Here is a 21,276-nt window from a genome sequence, read left to right on the forward strand (position 1 = left end):
AGAGATCTTCCAATTAACTTACACTGAAAACAGGAGGTATTGCGTCTAATGCTATACTGTTTACGTACTACTGCAGCACTGTAAGTCGTAATAATAATAATAATGATGATCATGGCAAGTAGCGATCATCTTCTCATTGGTTGCACACAGATCCACTAAGCGCTGAGTGTTACCATGCTATAGTACCTGTTTCCAGTAAGCAGGAAAATTGCAGCTAGGCCCTGGGAAGTAGGAAAATCCAAATGAAATAAAACTCCAATTGTCAATGTTCTATTTTATGGTTTATTTTTAAGCTGATTTATGTCCAATACTCTGACAGGCTTCAGAAGGATGGAAATGCAGCCCCAGTAAGCTGTCTGGCAAATGCAACGGCTCAGCCAAAGAATGATGGCTTCAGAAAGTTGGCGAAACTAGTTTGTGCCAGTGCTCTCTCGTGGGCATCCAGGCGAGGCTCGGGCATCTCTATCTGTATTTGCTAGGAGGGGCATGGTAGAGAGGACTTTTTCTCCTATTCTGAAAATTCAAATAAATTCACTGAGGCACATATATTATATAATCTTCTAGCTTCTATTCCCATTTCAACTACAAGCATAAAGAATGGCCATTTACAGGAATCTGGAAAAAGGACTAAGTGCTGACAGAAGGGGATAGGAGTTTCTGCAGGACTTTCTCTAATTTTTAAGCAGACAGAAATGCAATCAAAAAATTCAGAAAGATAGGGGTGCCTGGGTGGCTCAGTGGGTTAAGCCTCTGCCTTTGGCTCAGGTCATGATCTCAGGGTCCTAGGATCCAGTGGAGCCGGGAGTCAGGCTCTCTGCTCAGCATGGGGCCTGCTTCCCCCACCCCCCTCTCTCTCTGTCTGCCTCTCTGCCTACTTGTGATCTGTCTGTCAAATAAATAAATAAAAATAAAATCTTTTAAAAAATTTTCAGAAAAATGACCCAAATCATGGCCTTACTGGGTGGATTTGTGCTTCTAGGCCCATAGATCAGAGAGTCCTGTTTGACTGCTACTGCCATTAACAGGAAATTAGAGTCAGTGTCCATTCTGTAGTTAGCAGAATTGTAGAACTCTATAGTTTATCTTTTTAAAAGGTTTACCAACTCTACCTTAAAAACATAAAGAGCCACAAAACAAAACAAAACCAAAAAAGTGAAAAACCCGTCATGAATATATGCCAGAAAGAAAAAAAATATGGAAGGAAGCTCCAATTTATATTTTATAAAGGTTAAAAAGATTCTTCTGGTGCTTATATTTCTGAGTATTTCAGGACAAATATTCGGAGCTAGGTGTAAACTTCCATGAAGTAAAAATTGTCTGGATTGTGCATTAGAAGACCTACTTACAGGCGAAGTGAACTTAGGGAAATCATTTGACCTACCTCACCCTCAGTTGCTCCAGATGGAAATGGGACAATTCATATTTGCCCTGCCTCCCAATAACTTTGTTCTGACTGATCCAATATGATGTCTGTGAATATTTATAAATGTAAAGTTTTAGAAACTATTATTTCCTTACTAAAAAAAATTTTTTTTAAGCCTCTAATCACAAGGAAAATCTTCATGAAGAGTGAGGTAGACCAAGGCAAGGCATTTCACTGTCTTGGAAATCAGACGTGCGCTTTAAATGTCAGATTGTCTTCAATTTTTTTCTTGTCATGATTCTCTAGGGCCAACATTTCACGTTTATACTAGAGAGTGCCTCTTTCAAGGATCTAAACTTGGACTTCAGTGTGAGTCAGCTTCAGCATTCACAGAAATATAACAGGAAGGAAGTGGTTTCTACAGTAACTTTCCTGTTGTTCCTAGAAAAGTAGTCATAACAAAGGAAAAGCGGTTACTCAGAGCATGAATTAAACGCTGCAAAATATAATTAGCTCTTGTATCTGGAACAGATAGCTACACTTTCTTGTTATGTATCTATCAATTTTTTTTATTTTAATAGTGATGACTCATAATGAAATTATGCATTCATCGTTCCATTCATTAAACGGTTTCACTTGCAGGCTGTGCATGTAAACTGCAAATTATCTGCCTATGTGAACGCATCACTCTCACCCAGGCTCCGGATCTCCACCTGATATTTGTTAACATACACAAATTCTTTCCAGAACAAGTTTGGATTTTTTTGTTTTTTGTTTTTTGTTTTTTGTTTTTTTTTTTAATGTGCAGTCAGAGAGCAGATGCCGTTGAAAATGTTATCAAGTTACAGATGCACAGGGTACTCTGGCTAAATGTGTTTGGCAATATAGCTCTGAAATATCACTTCAGTTCCTGCCTTCTGTTGCCCCAAACTTCATCCTCCAGGGAGCCATCCAAAACAGCAATGCTAAGAATGACTAAATTCAATCCTCAGATCAGCTGTTTCCAAAATGGTAGAACATGCTTTTCAACAAATTCAGCATAAGTTTTTCCCTTGTTGAAAAAGGTGTGAGCTCCAAACACTTTATTATCTGAAACTTTTTTATAGGGGGAGAACTAAAATGCACGTGGCATGTGATCCAGAAAACAGAGCAAACAAGAAATTCCATCTTCTGTGGTTCTACAGGAGAACTTCTCTTCTACATTCCCCTCTCTCTTCCCTAGTTCCACCTCCTTCTCTCCTTCTCTTCTCGCCCTTGACCTTCCTTCCCTCCCCCTCTTTCCCATTGTACTACCTCCCTCCTCACCGCCCTCTCTCTCACTGCTCATGTCAAGCTAGCACTGATCTCAGCAATCAGTTTGCAAAGAACTGTGCTCCTCATCATGGTCACCCCAGTCTTACAATAGCCATTTTACCGTCTCATTTTACACAAGACCCCAAATGGGCTCACAGAACCAAGGGTCAAAATCAAGCCTCCTTATTTCAAAGCCTGCGTCCTCTTCTGACACCAGGCCACCTCAAAAAATCCCCTTCCTCCCTCATAGATCCCTCTCCTTTTTCTTTCCATCCCTTGAGCTTCCTTTCCTTATTCTCTGCTCCTCCTCTATGACCCCCCAACAAACCACCTTCCACCCAACCTCACTCCCATCTGATGGGTGCTTTCAGTAACCCCCCTTCATCTTCAGAGAGGTCATGTAATCTTTTCCCTGTCGGGGACAGAGCCTCCCTAAAGCAGCACTAACCATCTCTGCCCCAGACCCACCCTCTCCCTCCATCCCAGGATCCAAATCTCGTCCATTTGTCTCCTGTAAGAGTAGCAGCTACTTCCTGAACTAACCATGCATAGGACTGGAGGGAAATATCCAACTGGGGAGTTTTTTGACACGCTCTCTCCCTAGCCCCCCTCCATCTCCCTCTCTTCCTCTCCCTCCCCAGGAAGGATACTTGGTGGTGTTAATTGTGTTTGTCATGTTAAATACTTTTTAACATTTAAAGAAAATATTTGAGATATTCAATTTATACTACTACTCTCTCATCATTTTTAAAGAGCATATCATAAATCCTTTCCGTGAGGAATAATCCTTTCATTACAAATTTTTGGATGATATGCCTGCATATATAAAAAGAGGATTTTCACAGAATCCTGAAGAATTGTCTCCCAACAATTTTATTTTGGAGTTTTTGTGTTCTCCCTTCAGTGGTGTCAGTTACTCCAATTAAAAACTGAGGCACTAAAAACAATAATTTTGTATTCCCCAGACTCCTTACAACTGTGAAACTTTAATTACTCTGATAAGAAATAGTTTCTTTTGAATGATCATGAGGCTGGTGGAAGGTTTTAGACATGGAATACCTAACCCCGCCCCCCCATTTGAGGAACAACAGATGTGAAAAGTGAAAAAAGAAATCTTCTCTGTCCTACCAACATAATGGGAACAGAATTTTTTATTAAAATTCAAATTACAGTATTTTGTGATTTTGGTTTTGCCTCTGAGAAACCAGTACAAGGACGTTCATTCAGAATGAAACATGGTTACGGTTCGTGATACAAGATTTTCCCACCAAATCACACTTTATTCCTGAGAAGAAATTGTGACCAGTTAAGTAATAACTAACATTCCCATACAATCAAGGCATAGTCAACTGACAACCAGGAATTTTAAGGAAAAAAAAAAAAAAAAAAGCAAACAAACAAAAAACAAAACAAACAAAAAAAGTGTCTTTCTTTTATCAGACATGTAAGCAATTCAGATACTCAGTTCTTACGTACAATCAAATAATGAAACTGTGACCATACTACTACTTCCAGATAACAAAACCACCGGTAATTAAATAATGGTGATTTACAATCATTCCCCTTGGGCTTTTGTTTTGTAGTAGGTTTTGTGTGTTCATTAATCACTCTCAGGTTTAAATTCCTTCCATAGGCCAGCCCCTGTACATTTCAGTCCCTTTTCCATCTGCTGCCCTTCTTCAGCCCCTCTGCTGGAGCTACCACTCGGTTTCCATAGTAACTACTACATAACTATTGCTCCTGGGATAGCAGGAGGGGAGAAAGAGCAGTAGGGGAAAAAGGACAAAATCTGGGTATTTGAAGCAGAACACATTCTCTACACTAGTGAGAACTCCCAAGAACTTTTTTCTGTTCCTTATTTGGAAAAGTATTTAACAACTTTTCTGAGCAGCACTTCCAGCCTCATCTCTGACCAGTGGTAAGAAATCCTTCTTGCATATTCCGTGGTCATGACTGCCTAGCATGGATCACCCCCTCCCCTTCCACCCACCTTTAGTTCTTTGCACTTTGACAGCAGGGCACACACGATTGCTACAAAGTGGACCACAAAGCTCTGTAAGCGTGAAGTAACGAACGTGCCCATTAATCCATTCAGCCCATTTGATACATCATTTGAGATTTTGCATACAGGCATACTCTGAATCCTACCTCAGTAATCATAAGGAACGTTTTCTTACCGGGATTGATTCTCTTATCGAACTCCAGAGAACACTTATTTTTGTAACTGGGGAGAGCAGGAGTCCCTTGTTGGGAGTGAAAGAATTGTCTGGGGAGCCCTAAAGTGTTTATTCCCAACTTCACTTTCCACGTAAAAATACCATTTGCACAAGGAATTCTTTCTCCTGTAGTTGTAGAGGATCTGGAAATCCGATCCAGTAGGCAGGGTGGTGTCCGCCTGTCTCCTAAGGAAGTCTGAGCCCTCTCTCCCTTTTTAATATGAGAATTCGAAAGCAGTGGGAAGTGATGTTGGACCTATCACAGCATTGCTAACAGACAGCCTATTACAGTATTTAATAAAAACAGAAACAGCATGCCTATCATAGGCTAATAAATCCTACCTCCTGCACGCTTTAAAAACAGTATGAAGCAGCTTTAACGGAGCTTCTGATAACTAATTTCAAGCATGGCTGTCTAGCGTGCCTGTCACTCCTATTGTCCTCCCAAACTCTTTCAGACATTTTGAGCAGAGAGTATTAAAGCTATGAGTTAGCAAGGGTTGTGACATTAATGGTCCAGAAAGGCTTTAGGCACGCGAGGCAATGATGATTACCGGTGGCTACTTGGAGGACTGCACTGGATCGCTGTCATTAAAAATTAAGCGTGGCTTTTGAGGAAGATGTGACAACTACCGGAGGTAGGATTTGCATGTAAAACAAAGGAATCTGTTGCTGTTTCGGGCTTTTGTTTGCTGTGTGCCTTGTGCGTTGTGAATTGCAGGCAGGTGCGGAGTGAGAGCAGGAAGGGGAGAGAGGGGAGTGGGGGACAGATCAGCTTAAAGCAAAACACAGTGGATAGTATTATATTTTATGGCAGAAATGCCTCGAGGACAAACTGGCTCCAGGCTCGTAGCCTGCTGAGTGTGCATTCCACGTTGCTTTTCCCTTGGAGTAGAATGCTTAGAGGTCACGAAAAAAACAGTTTGCTTCTTATCTGTGGTGCCAGCTGGGCTGTTGGTAGGGTTGAGTGAAGACTTTGTAGGTGGGAAGCATAAAGGTCTAAGAAAATTTAAGAGGAAGTGGTCGTTAAGACTTGAAACCTGTTAGATAAATATTTTATTCTCATGGTCAATGCGCTTTGATAGCCAGAGTCTAATTTTTAAAGGGGGAAATTGAAAGATTACCACGAATTTCCCTGATAAAGAAGTACTTCAGATTTCATTTATTATCAAAGAAAATTGGGTACCTTCGTCCATTTTGCATATTGAAAGGCTGATCCACACTGTTTGTATTAGTGGTTTTGTTAAAGCAGAGCAGGAGTTTTAGATTAAAAGAAGGGGCTTTCTCTGTTCCTGCTCCTGCTTTTAGATTAGACTATTGCCAGGCTGCAGATAGAAATAGTGATTCGTTAGAGGTTATGGACTTGACGTTGTACCTTTTTCTTTTCTTCTCCTTTTTTTAATGAATACCATAAAAGCACAATTCTCCTTGAAAGATGAGAGGGCAGTTGGGTTCCAAAGTCGTGCAGCTAATGAGTGGATTTGCAGAGGAACTTACACTGCTTTGTACTTTATTATGGGATCGGTATAGCTCGATCAGAAAAGGCAATGTCTGGAAATCATAGGTTGAGATTTTTAGAGCAAAAATGCAATGGTCAGAAACTAATGTTTCCCGAACTTGACCTATGGTGCAAGTTTCAGCATTTGTCATTGCATATGACCCTCAATGAGAAGTGCCAGAAACCTAGTGTGTGCATTTCTCAGTGCTGTTGCGTTATTTCCCCCGATGGACTTCCCAAACTCCAAAATGTAAAGATGTTGCTTTAGATTTTGAAAAACCCTAGGTTCTGATGCACTGATTTGATTATACAAATAATAAAGATTCATAGAATAATTGTGTATTTATAAAAGAATGTAATATTCTTCTAAAACTTCGATATTAATGCAGTATTAACCAGGAAAAAAGTGAGACAGTTATGGTATGCTTGTTTTCCAGCTAAATATTGGAGTTAAAGCTAAGTAGGGTTTTTTCTCTTGTCTAATGCAGTTGAGTTTGCACACTTGTGAGCTTCTGTATATATACTGCCATTCACAAAGTGAAATCATTGCCCTGTAGGGTATGGCATCTACGCTTAAAGTTGTATGTCTATTTTTTCTAACAGTATGATTAATATTATGGAACCAGCCCAAATCTCTTGTCTAGTTGTTTATGTGACCAAGAGTACATGTCCATGAAACGACTGTATAAAATTTCTGATGCAATTGATGACTGTGACATAGTTTTCTGCCTCTATGTGGCCAGTGCAATATGTGACCTTGACCTTGTAAAGTCCCATCCCCTAGCCAATTGTGCTCACCAGTCCAGAACCCATATATAACAAGAGAGCTTGTGATACACAAACGAAATACACACACACACACACACACACACACACACACTTTACATACTGCTGTGAGAAGTTTACAACTGAATATTATTTCTATTGTTTTCATTAATTATATTGATTTGAAAGATATTTTCACGGCTCTTGTCTTGCTAATATCTTCTGAGTCTAATCTCACCATTTATTTTAGAATCAGTCTGTGCCATAAAGTTGTCAATAGGAGAAATTATTTTGCTATTATCATGCTCATAACACTTTACTGATAAACTAAAATGACTTTTCACAATTTTCACAGATTTATGGAAAAATTTGTACATTAAATCTTCAAGGTATATATATCTAGACTGGACCCCACAATATGAAAAATACAGGAGGAATATGGAATTTATTTTCTTTGTAAGATGTGGGGAAAACCAAACTAAGTAATTTAGTCAAAACAACCTATTTGGTATCACAAACTAATTTCATTACTTCTTTATAATGGTAGATATCAACCAAAACACTTACACATATTTTTCCCTTTCAGTTTGTGCTATAATCTAGTAATGAATTCTCCAGCTCTTCAGAAAACAAGTCCAGAATCACCCTGACATAAAAAATAAGCAAAGCTTTAGTCAGCCTTGTTTTCTTAGTCCCCACGGGTAACACAGTCAACGTATCAGTCACCAAGACACAATTCACCAAGTCCATAATCACCCTTATTCTCTGTCTCTCTCATTTACACACACACACTTATCATTCTACTTTATTGGTTGATATTGGACTGGACATTTCTCAAGCTAACACAATCTACTCTTCAATCAGCTTTTTCCTTTTCTCAAAAGATGATAACAAATGAATCTTCCAAAAATAGTCTTGCTATTATATCAAATTTAAAAAGACTATAATAATGTATATACAATATAATCCTAGTTTTTATACATATGTGTGTACGAAAAAAAACTAGAAAAATGTATATCAAAATGTTAGAAGTTCTCTTAGTGTATATTATCGGTGCATTTTATTCTCTTTGTTCATTTATAGTTACTAAATTTTTTTCAAAAAGCTGGTATTATATTAATAGTCACAAGGAGACTTAAACAGTTTTATTTCCTTTTGCAACCACATTGCCATCTCTTCCCCATTATCATGCTTCATATCATCACTTCATATTCACCCCAAATTCTAAAGGCATTTGTTGGTCTGAGCAAGATTGGACAGAAAGGCTATTCTCCTATCAGAGCCTCTTCATCCTTGGGTTTCTTGGTTGGCACATCACAAAAAACTTGGCATCATCCTTTCTAGTAGACTGATGCCTCCTAATTCTTAACCCAGTTTTACCAGAAAAGGAGTGAATATGTGCACACGTGTGTGTGTGTGTGTGTGTGTGTGTGTGTGTGTGTGTGTGTGTGTAATTCTCCCTACTTTATAGGTAGAGAATTTTTCAATCTCCTTTGCTGGCTCCTAATTGTCTTCTAAATCTTTAAGTGTTGGAGTGCTCCATGGCTCAACTGGAAATCTCTTCTTTATCTACATTTACTCCCTAAATGACTCCAACCTCAACTCAAGACCTTAGAAACTATCCATAGACAGAGAGCTCACAAATTCTAATCCCTAAGCTGGAATTTTCCCCTAACCTCCAAACTTACAAATTCAACTACCCATATAACATTTCCACATAGGTGTCTTATAGGCATTTCACACAATATGTTCAAAGTTGAATTTCTGAATTTCCACACAAAATGTCCTCCTGCCGTATTTACCTCTATGTGTAAATGGGAACTCCACTCTTCCACTTGCTCAGAAGATAAATTCTGGAATCCTCTTTGAATCTTTTCTCCCCTTCACACAGAACAGAAAATTCCATTGCTTCTACCTTCAAACTGTACCTAGAATTTGATTATTATTCCCACTGCTACCACTCTGAGCAAGTCAACACCAACCCTCAGATTATAGCAGTATGCTCACCATTCATTGAGCTTTTGCTTCTGTCTCCCCTGCTCCCACACACACATTCTATTCTGTATCCAACACCAGTGGCTGTTTCGGTGTTGAAGTTAAATCATAGTATCTTTTGCTTGAAAGCTTCCAACATCTTCCCATCTGACTACAGATAAGAGCCAGATTCCCATAGTGGTCCACAGGCTATGTGTGATCAGTCCAGGGTTCTTTCCTCGCCTCCTTGCTTTCCATTCTCCCTTTAGCCCTTAACTTCAGCCACACTGGCTTTCTGACTCTTCCTCAAACCAGCCATGTACTTTCAAACCTCAAGGCTTATGCCCCCTACCTCGAAAATTTTTCCCTTACACAGCCACATGACTCAGTCTCCCACTTTCTTCAGTTCTCTGCCAAATGTCCCTTGAACAGAGAAGACTTCCCTAAAATTCTTAAATCACACCCTCTTGCATGCTTCCTATTCCAAGTCACTGCTTTATCTCCATGTATACCAAATTATCCCCTACCTTACTATATGTTGTTTTTAAGTGTCTGTGTCTCTCCTGCTAGAATGTAAACTCTATGAGAACAGTGACTTTGTTATGTTCCCGGATTTATCTATAGCATCAGTTGTCAAATGAATAAACTGATGAATATAGGAATTGAATGTTCGTCCCCATCAAAACCCATCAGTAACATTAGGCTCCAAGCAGAAGTTTATCAACCTGAGGGGCAAAGCTGTGTCAAAATGCCCTGTTGCTTTTTCCAAAGAGAAAGATATTTAACACCTTGAGGAAAGTCAAGGAGATTTATCGAGATGATTTTCTTTCTCCTCTCTACACAGGAGGGCAAAAAATATCACATCACTGATTCCAATCTATATCAAAGCAAATAAAAATTCAATTTGCCTGAATTTGATCTTATCCAAAGATGATTTCTTTTTCAAAAAGACATCTCACAGATCTGTACAAATAACTATGGACATAAACCTGTTCTGTATTTTCTCTTCTCTCTGTTAGGGATGGCAAAACCAGGTTGGAAGATACAACTGGGCTGAATACCCCTTTCTGAGCATACAAGCCCCAGTACTTTATTTGGCTATAGGAATCAACTAACAATAACTAATAATAATACTAATCATTTACATTCCACTTATTGCTCTCAAAATGAGGATGGTTAGTCTCATGGTCTTGTTAATCATGACCTCTCTAGCATTCATAAAGTACATGTCTTCAAATAATTAAGGTATAATCAAATGATCCTATTATCCAAATTGGTTACAAATAATAAAGTCCAATATTTCTAGAAGGTTCCATAGTCTAGAAAGGTAGTGTGATGTGAAAAGGACACAGCGTCTAAGACAAGCACAAGCTGTAGGAAGAGATAGGCTTGATCTGACTCTCACCTTCTCTACTTCATAGTTATGTGACTAGGGGCAAATTTTTAAAATCTTACAGTTCAGTTACTTCATGGGTACCTCTTTGGGTTAGAGATTAAATGTGATCATGTGAATCAGTGCCTCGTTAGAGTACTTGGCACAGAGGAGATGCTTAAAAAGTAATAGTGTCCTTATTGTTATTGTCATTTTATCCTCACAGTATGCCCGAATCCTAGATACCATACTTAACCATTGAACAGCTAGGAAAATTAAGGTGTAGAAGTTACTCAAACTCCACAAGGTCAAAGAACTAGTAAACTATCAAAATTCACTCTCCCTTCAGCCATAGAGACTCCTCACAGATAGAATGACAAACTAACCTTCTTTAACGTAACTAGTGACTAAAGGCTGCCAGTGATTAGGGGAATTTTTTTTTTAAAGACAGAACCTGAAGAAAAGATTTTTCTCTCCTTTACGAACAATGTATTGTTCGTACAGGGTGCTTCCAAACAAAAATGAGACTTAAACTCCTGTCAAACAAGTTACATTAACACTAATTTACTAAGAAAACCTCAATCTTTAGACATGCAGTCTAAGGGAGTGTTGGAACCCCAGCTTCACAGCCCTGAAGACTGAATCCCACTTCTGCCCATTGCCAGTTGGTTTTGACAACCTCCCTGAGCCTCCTCTGTTTCAGCAGAAACATAGGTAGAAATAGTACATTGTTTATGGGGCTGTGAGGATTAAATGGGATAGTCTGTGCATAGCTTTTAGCACCATGTGTGTGCATAACACATAGTATCTATTGTAGATGAAACTTTTTAACATAATATATATATATATTATATATGTAACATATTTTATATAATATATATTGTTATAGACATAGATTTACATATTATACATCATACCACTGAGAGATTTAATTTTAAGTAAGTCCTTTAGGTCTTATTTCTTGGCATTGCATGCTGCTAAAGTTATCTAGACACATTTAAGAACCACATACGCATTAAGGTATCACATAAAACTCAAGGTGTTTGAGCACCTAGCCAGCACCAGAAACAAAATTTCTGGAAATGCTTCACAGTTGCTCATTTCTGAATAGACCCAAAATGCAAGAAGCAATTCTGGAAACATCAAGAAAATATCAGCTTTTCTAAGATACCAAACCCAATTTTACAGATTCATGTTTAAAGAACCTTATCTGGCATGCCTGAGTGGGGGGGCTCAGTCAATTAAGTGTCTGTCTTCATCTCGGGTTGTGATCCCAGAGTCCTGGAATCTAGCCCCACATCAGGCTCCTTGGTCAGTGGAGAGTCTGCTTCTCACTTGGCCTGCTGCTTCTCCTCTTGCACGCACTCTCTCTCCGTCAAATTAATAAAATCTTAAAAAAAAAAAAAAAAGAACTTCATCTGAGTGCCTCCCCTTAGCTCTGTCAGGCTCACATTTTCAACATCTCCTGTCTCCACTCCGACTGTGGCTACCTGGGCTTTATTATTCCTAAATTGATCTGATGAACACATCATGTAATAGGACTTCAGTGTGAGACATGCATGAAATTGGCAATTACCACCATCAATTATTCTAGATTTAACATTACCAATTTCTTAGTGCAAAGGAATTCAATTTCCTTTCATTGCTTAATAAAAATTAGCACCTCCAATTAAACTATTGGAAGACATTCTCCAATACGAACCTACTATATAAGCTAAATTTTTCTTTCATCAGTTCTGAACTTCATCTGACACCAAACAACTTCTCCAATTTCAGATTCTTGAAGGTCAGTTTGTATCGCTAATGATCACATTTGTGCATTTGCGTTTCCTTCAATATTGTGTCATTTCTCAAATTCACCTCTTTAAGTGCAATAGTACTGCCTCTCTCCAACAGTGTGGATATGCCACTGTCATAAAAATGTCACTGATTTTCAAGGTTTGATTTTTTGTTTTAAATCTTCACAGGATATTGCTCCTTCTTGCTCTAAGAATATTCTGTGCATGGTTCTGCCATGGCCCTTAGCACAGTGTGCCATGATCTAATCTAATCTGCTCCCCACTTCCCCAGTAAAATTTTAAGTCCCTGCAGGTTAAGGACTGAGTCATAGTCATCTCAGTACTTCCAGGGCCCGGCAGAGTCCTTAGCAAGTAGTTGATGCTCTATAAGTATTCTTGAATGAATGAATGAATGAATAAAGTCTATACTAGATTTCTTAGTGTCTAGTTTGACCTAAGGAGTGTAAATGACCAAGTGGATAGATAAATCATGAACCTCAGAAAAGAGTGGGCGTGGACCTATTTTCTAATAAGATAACCCTGGACCTGCCCTGCGCTTACTAACTTCTCATTCACCTGTCCTCTCATCTCCTCTCTTCATATTCTCCAGCTTATATTGTCTTTCTTTGTTTCCCCACGCCTCCTTCGCTCTTCTGTTGGCCCACGGCTGCTACCTTGGCTTTCTAAAGAGTATGGTGGAGCCCTTCATCTGAAGCCAACTTTGAGTCTGACAGCCTCAGACAGCAAACACCTAAACCCCCTCCTCATCAAAGCCAGGGTGACAGATGAGCCTGGGTGAGAATTTCAGCTCAGGGGGAGGGGAAAAATAAATCAGCTGTCAAAATGTCAAGACCGCTGACTTCCTGGGAAAGAGAGAGAAGATGCTTATACCACCAGACAGCAGGGCTTTGCTTTACATTTGCCAGCATTTGTACTAAATAGGGAAAATGTCAGATGAATCCCACGTGCAGGTTCCTCGTCACTTTGGTGTTTTCCTGAGTGTGAAATTAAACCTCCAGAATATTTTGGACATGGAAGCTCATTTTCGGTTTTCAACAAATCCATTCGATGTGTAAATAAGAATAGTGAGGCAATGGGACGCCTGGGTGGCTCAGTTGGTTAAGCAGCTGCCTTCGGCTCAGGTCATGATCCCAGCGTCCTGGGATCGAGTCCCACATCGGGCTCCTTGCTCGGCAGGGAGCCTGCTTCTCCCTCTGCCTCTGCCTGCCACTCTGTCTACTTGTGCTCACTCTCGCTCCTCTCTCTCTCTGACAAATAAATAAAAAAAAAAATAAAGAAAACCTTTAAAAAAAAAAAAAAAAAAAAAAGAATAGTGAGGCAAGTAGTAAAATATACAACTAATTTTTAAAGTATAATTTCTAGCCCAGATAATTAGTTTGTAAACTCCTTGAGAGCTGACAAGATACTTTTATAATTCTTACATGAACAGAACTGTATTAAAAATAAATGATTTTTTAAAAAATAACTTTTTGATTGATACACACTCTTCTCTTCATCCTATTCCCTGAGGTAGAGTCATAGTACGGAAATCAGGTAAATGTCTTATCATTATTTACCAGGCTGCTTGACTGGAGATGTAGGGTTCTAGAAACCACACAAATCTTAATTGCACTGAATCCCCTTTGTGCACTCTGGTGCAGACAGGGCTCTTACAGAAGAGAATGGAAAAGGGGGGTTGTGAGCTCTGATGTTGCCTGTTTATCCACAGAATTTCATTGTTCACAGACATCTCTGTCATTGGAAATAATTTACAAAACCAATCCACATAGGTAGGCTTCTACCAAAGGAGGATTCAGTTTGGAACTTTGTCAAAATAAAGCCCTTACAAGACTACATGTGTCTGGGGAATTTCATTGTAATTTGTGACATAGTTCAGGACTTTATAAATAATGAGTTTGGTTAGACTTTTTTTTTTTAAGTCTTTTAATTATTAAATTTTTCACTGAAAGCTAGCAAAGGTCAAGCATCTGACTCCATAAATCTTATCCACAAAACTAAACTATCTTTCAAAATGAAACTCTTAGGAAATTAAAAAAAAAAAAAATAGGCAATTCAAATGCAAATCTAGAATCTGTTTTTTTTTCTCATAGATGCAGAGGTTCATTCTGGCTGTGCTACATACAGCACTTTATGAGGTTGAGAGAGAAGCACTTGGTAAATCTTTTTTTTTTTTTTAAGATTTTATTTATTTATTTGAGAGAGAGAGCATGAGCAGGGGGAGGGGTAGAGGGAGCAGACTCCCCACTGAACAGGAGCCCAGTGATGCTGGGGTCCATCCTAGGACCTCAAGATCATGACCTGAGCCAAAGGCAGATAATTAACCATCTACTAACTGAGCCACCCAGGTGCCCCACACTTGGTAAATCTTGCCCATGAGATAATTCCTGATTGTTCTAAGTTTGGTTTTGTACAATCATTTGAAAACTTCAGACCATGTGAAGTATTTGTAGCTCCATCAAAGTGAACTGGAATTTCCTCAGAGGGATTGTATTTCTGTAGTAAATCTGGAGCCACTGGTTGTCTTTGGATTTTTTTTTTTTTTCATTTCTTGGTATATTCCAAATGAAGACATTAAGGGGGTGGGGGGTGGGAAACAACCTGACATCTGGAAGAAAATAATTCCTAACTTTAGAGGCAAAACTCTAACGGGATTGATCCAGTTTCTTCCTCTCTGTGGGAATAACCAATGACTGCTTTAACCTCACTTCCTAGCAGTTTTATTTGATCCTGTGTGGTGCTTGGCAACAGTCATGTGGGGCTTCTGTGTAGACAACTCAAGGTAACTATTTGCTTTAAAAACATAAAAATAGAACAGTACAGGACTCAATTCTCTGTTGGAATGAATAAAAAAAAAAGTTGAGAGAGGGAAAGTTCATATTTAAAGGAGAAGGAAGGCTTAGATAATATGTTACCAAATTTGAGAAAATCTCTTTGGATATATAAAAGATAACAATAGCCATGGTAAATAGAATGTCTGTTACAGAGGAGCCTGGATGGCTCAGTCGGTTAAGCATCTGTTTTTGGTTCAGGTTGTGATTTTGGGGTCCTGGGATCAACACCTGTGGGCCAGCTCTCTTCTCTGTGGGGAGTCTGCTTCTCTCTCTGCCTGCCACTTCCCCTGCTTGTGCTCACTCTCTAGCAAATAAATAAATAAAACTAAAGAAAAAAAAAAAAAGAAAGAAAGAAAGAAAACAAAGAATGTCTATTACAGCCTGCTTCTCAGTCTTCTAGGCCTATTTCTCCCTGACAAGTGGATCTAGTGTCTGCTGAAATGAAACTGTGAAAAAAATGGTATAAAAATAGGAGATATGCTCTGATTTATATACCTATAAGAAAAGTTGCCTTGCATGTAATTTTGATTTCATATGGTGTTTAGTTTGTTTACTGGAAGAAGAGTCTTACCCTAGACTGATGTGCTCAGTTGTCCACATTAAAAAATTTCTATCTATTCTCCATTTTGCTAGCCTTTAATTGATCAGTCCTCATTCCATGTCTGCATTCATTCAATTACTCATTCATTTATTCAATGAATATTTACTGAGTATTCACTAGGGAGTAGGCACTATGATGGGCACTGAGGTTACAATGTTAAGCCAACTCACAAATGACCCCATCCCCAACCACGGAGGTTACAGTCCTGAATCAGAAAGATATTTTTCTCATAGTCACATGAATAAATGTAAAATTACAAATGTAATAAGTGGTCAGAGATTAATTAGAGACATTAATGTAGTCAAGAATGTCAGGGAAAGTGTCTCTGAAGTAGAAAGGACTAAGATGCTAAATGAAGAAGCATGAAAATGAAAAAAAAAAAAGAAAGAAAAAGTAAGTGTAAAAGCAGCAGGGATTAGAGGAAAAGCTTTCTGGGCAGGGAAAAAGCACATGCAAGGCTGAAGTATGGCATCATCACTTATTCAGTGTTTATCAAGTGTCACACCTGTAGTGGGAAAGGGTGGGAGGAGGTGGGAGAGGATGGAAATTTCCTGCTCTTATGGGGCTTGCACTCTAGTGAAAGACAATCAATTTTTTTTTAATTAATGAATGATGGGCGCCTGGGTAGCTCAGTCATCAAGTTTCCTCCTTTGGCTCAGGTCATGATCCCAGGATCCTGGGCTCGAGCCGCGCATCAGACTCCCTGCTCAGCCGGAAGCCTGCTTCTCCCTCTCCCACTCCCCCTGCTTCTGTTCCCTCTCTCGCTGTCTCTCTGTCTCTGTCAAATAAATAAATAAAATCTAAATAAATAAATAAAATTAATGAACAAGATAAAAAGGAAGCCTGTTACAGAGAGTAAATGGGAACTATCCTCTGAGGAAGGGCTCGTGTGGCTAGAGAGCAGGGATCAAGCAGCATGTGGTTAAAGATGAGGCTGAAGAGGCAAAAAAGCATCTGGCTAGGTGAGCCCTTACAGGTCCTATGAAGAAGTTTGCTTGTTATGTGAAGAGCAATGGAAGTCATCCGTGGTATTAAGCAGGAGGCTCAGAAGATATCTGTGCTTTGCAAAGGCATCTCTGTCATTGTTCTGCTGCAATGTGGTGATCAAAATGGAGGTGAGCAGGTGGGTACAGAGAGGTCAATGGAAAGGCTACTGTAATAATGCAGATGAAGGTAGCTTCGACTGGGCGGCAGTGAAATGACAGACAAGTGGCCAGAAGGAGCCATGTTCAAGAAGTCCTATTAGAGAGTTAGTGACGGGCTAAATCTGAGAGGATGTGGGTAAGGAAGAAGGAGGTGTCAAGGACAAGTTGAGATTTCTGACTTGAGTAACTGGGTAGATGGTGAGGTTATGAACCCTGGAACATGACTAGAGTTCTCTTTGATCAAAAAACATCTTGAAATCGTAGTCTATATTTACACCTCCACTTCCTTGATCCCCATCTTTTTAAAACACTGGTGTATGAATTCTGACGATACTGGTTTCCTATGATTGCAGAAAAAGTCACCCAATCTGGCTTTTCACAACCCTCATGACCCTCAATCATTCTATATATATTTATATATATGATATACGATATATATATAATATATATATGATACACACACACAGAATGATTGGATTCTTTTTTCTTGAAATCCTCTCTTTCCTTGATTTTAATTGTGTTTAATTTCCCAGGTCCCTTCCTACTTTACAGTTCTTTCCTATCTTTCCTCTTTGATAGAACCTCTTTTTCCTTTCTTGATTTTTTGTTATACTTTTCAGTAACTGAAAATACTGTGTCAGGGCCCCTGGATGGCTCAGTTCATTAAGCATCTGCCTTCAGTTGAAGTTATGATCCCAGGGTCCTGGAATGGAGCCCTGCATCAGGTTCCCTGCTCAGCATGGAGTCTGCTCCTCTCTCTCCCTCTGCTCCTCCCCCTGCTCATCTTCTCTCTCCCAAATAAAATCTTAAAAAAAAAAAGGGCACGAGACTTAAAAAAAAAAAAATACTGTCTCTACTTTCATCGCAAACCATCTTTTCAATTGTGGCCTTGCTCCCTAACCCAAGTCCCACATTGCCTGCCACCTAGTAGACATTTCCCTATGGCTGTTGTCTTCACTTCCAAACTCACTTGGCAGAAATGAACTTATGGTAAGACCTAATAAGTCTACTCTGCCTCCGGTTTCTATTCATTGGGCTACTAACGGCCCAGCTTCTAAAGCCAATTATTCTTTGAATCCTTCCCCAACTATAGACCCAATTGGCCTGAGTCCTATCGAGTCTTCCTTCAAAAATCTTATGTGTCTGCACCTTTATTCCTCTCTATACAAATAAAGCCCCTTTGTTCTCATACCTTGGTTGTTACGATAGTTTGCTTGCCAACTTCCTTGCCCCTAGTCTTATTTTTTTTTTCAAGGTGCTATCCTTAAATTTCTGGCACAAGAATTACCTGGGGAGCTTTTTTAAAATATCAATTCATGTGGCCTGTATTCAATCAGAATCTTTTTGGGCAAGGCCTGCAACTTTAATAAACACCCTGGCTAGGTCTCTCACATATAAATTTTGAAGGAAAAAAAAAACTGTTTTAATCTCTTCCCACCCTGTTTTCTCCCTCTAGCCTTTCCTAATGAGTAGCTCCAAAGTGTGACCTTGATCATGGAACTTCTGTCATCACAGCTCTTCAGTGGCTCTTGCTTAGCCAAGCAAATCAAGCTTCATCCAGCGAGATAGGTCATCACAGTCCTCCAAGTTTGGGTGTCCAGATAAATTTCCAGCCTAATCTTTACCTCCCCTTTCTAGTCCTGTATTACAATTGAACTGTACCACTTGCCACCCCTCAAACATATCTATCACAACATCCTCATGCCTCTGTCCCTTGGCCCAATGCACTTCAAACACCCAGGAAATGTCTCCCTCCCACTCTCCATTTCCACCTGTCCAAGTCCTATCAACTCTCCAGCGGTTCCTTCTGGATAGAACCTTCTCTCAACTCTTTCCATTTTCCTCTCTTCCTTTCCCTTCATCATCTCCCAAGTTAGAGGGGACCTCTCTGGGGGTTGAGCTCTTTCAGCAGGTTTTACATTTTGCTACTTACTTACTACATAGTTATACACGTACATAATTTTTCTTTTTTTAATTCTACTTCCAAATTTCATGAAGAGACACATTTATAAAAAGATACTTTTATGGAATAGAAAGAAAGTTGACCTGGGTTCAAAAACCCATCTCGTGCATGCCCTTGGGAAAATCACTTAACTTCTCTAAGCTTCATCTCTGTTAAGTGGGATAGTGTCACTTACATTATAGGCTTTGGGTCAGTATGAGTTGAGGTGTCTTGTAAAAGGCTGAACCATACGAAATTGCTAAGATTCAATTATTTTCACCTACAAAAATCGAAATTTCATTATATCTAACAGTCCTCCTATATTTTAGTACATTTTCCTTTCAAGTACTATTGTGTCCCACACTGTGCTTTTCCTCTACTTCATACATCAGCCCCTTTGCGCAATATATATGTGTATATTTATATAATATTATGTACATATTATATTCATTATATATTCATTATATTCATATAAGTATAATCTTAGAGAGAAAAGAGATCAAGAAAACATTACACCAACACCAAGTAGACAAACTCTATCTACCTCCATGCTTACTCTTGCCTGTTCCTTTTCAAAGCAGGTGAACAAACAGCAATTTTAAGAATAAGCTAAAGCAAGCTCTTTTCTAATAAGAAAGTTCCGTTAAATAAAGGTCAGCAGGAAATGTAACAACACTCATTGTCTCTTGTTTATGATCCTTCGGGGCATGACACAAACTAGCTCAAATTCCTCCCCCAAGCATTACCTTACCTAGAGTTTATCTAACTCACATTATACCTCCCTTGGCTGGGATCTTTTGTTATCAATCAGAACAGCAATGAGACTTTCAAATGCAACTTCTAAACAAAGTGTGCACAACTGGAGCTTCCACTGTGTTTCTCTACCGTTGCAATAGTATGGAGATAAACCTCTTGATCAACTCACCCTAAGGGAACTCTGAGCCTGAGAAAGTCAGTGTTACATTGTTTATAAAAGAGCCAGGAAGAAATTGATGTTTTCATGTTCCTATTTAGTGTTCACTCTTCAGATTTATCAGTCCAAGGAAAGATTTTTGTCTAATGTTCCTTTTTTTAAAAGATAATTTGTCCCAACAAAGCATTATGCTTAAAAGTGTCCTCAAAGAGACTATAGGTTCTATATCACCTTCCAGGGGTTAGGCGTGAAACAGATGCCACAAGAAAGGTACACAGTGCTTGGGTATTTTCATAGAGAAAGATTACAAATTGAAGCTAAGAAAAGGATAAAGCTCCAAGAAGAAGCATCAGGATTAACAGGGTTCCAATCTACCTCCTTTTTTTTCTTCTTTTTGACACTTATGTGGCAGTTCTGTGACATTGAGCAAGTTAATTACCATCTCTGTTCCTCAGTTGCCTCCTAAATAAAACGAGTCCTTCACACCTGTCACCCAGAGGTAGGTGGCTAGTACAGTGCAGCAAGAAGTATGTTGCCCGTGGTTATGATTAAGGTGGGAGCGGATAATCATGTCAAATGTTACAGACAGTTCAACTGGGAAGGGCTTTGGGTTTGTGATACGGATTTTACTGATTCATTGGTGAAATGAGAGATTGCTTTCCAAAACAAGGTTAAGCATCAAAATTAAGTTCAATATCATTAAAAGAGCGAGCAGATGGTGAGGAAGCAGGCCATTCTTTAAAAGAATTTTTCCTCAGAAAAGCAAAGCAAGAGTGAGGGCTGTTGATAAAGAGCCCATAGGCATGCAGGAATGGTCTAGATACCCTTTTTTTTGAGAGGAGGATCCTGAGGGCTTCTTGTGGGTGAATTTGCGTCTTACCTCATTTTGTATGTCACACATAGAATTCACACGGAATTAATCTGAGTCCCACAACTCAGTATAGGGGACATCATCAAAAAATGGAGGTTTTTAAGACTGGAAAACTGAAAAAAATAAAACAAAATAAAATAAAATTTGATTTAATTTTAGACTGGAAATTAAATTTAATTTAATTTAAAACTGGAAAACTGAAGCTCAAAGACACTAAAAGTCCTGTCCCAAGTCCCACAGCAAGTAACGGCAGAGCCAGGCTTCCATCCAGTTCCTCTGACTCCATACCCCAGGCCACACTGCCTCACCTCACTATGAACACATCATCTCTGCTTCTGGAGACTGTTTCACCTAGACATGGACATTGCCAGAGAGGATTTGGGAGAAACAACCATGGAGAAATAGATGCTTATTTTTGATAGGGTCTCTGCTAACAAGACCTTTATTGAGTACTTTGTAAGTGATAGGCATTTTACATAATAATATCATCTGTAGCTTGTGAACCCCTCACAAGGTTAAGGCATGATGCCAGGTATTTGCTAAGCATTTTCTCATTTGCAGCTCAGAACAGACCCAAGTGCTCCTGTTACTCCGTTTTATACTTGAGAAAACTGAGGCTCAGAAAGAATAATGAGTTTGCCCAAGGTAACACAACTTGTAGGTGGCAAAGCTGGGATTCAAGCTGACAGCAGA

General features: G+C 39.1%; 1 protein-coding gene across 2 annotated transcripts in view; it reads left to right on the forward strand.

The window, feature by feature from the left end:
- The first annotated feature begins 5,096 nt into the window (after positions 1–5,096).
- KCNMB2 (potassium calcium-activated channel subfamily M regulatory beta subunit 2) overlaps positions 5,097–21,276 on the forward strand; it is a 235,909-nt gene continuing 219,729 nt past the window's right edge. The window contains exon 1 of one of the 2 annotated variants that reach the window (XM_080825158.1): positions 5,097–5,510. The gene's annotated coding sequence lies outside the window, so the exon portion shown is untranslated. The remainder of the gene's footprint in view (positions 5,511–21,276) is intronic. The other variant, XM_080825157.1, reaches the window with a different exon arrangement.

The sequence above is a fragment of the Martes martes genome (genome assembly GCF_963455335.1).
Source record: "Martes martes genome assembly, chromosome: 1".
NCBI classification, from domain to species: Eukaryota; Metazoa; Chordata; class Mammalia; order Carnivora; family Mustelidae; genus Martes; species Martes martes.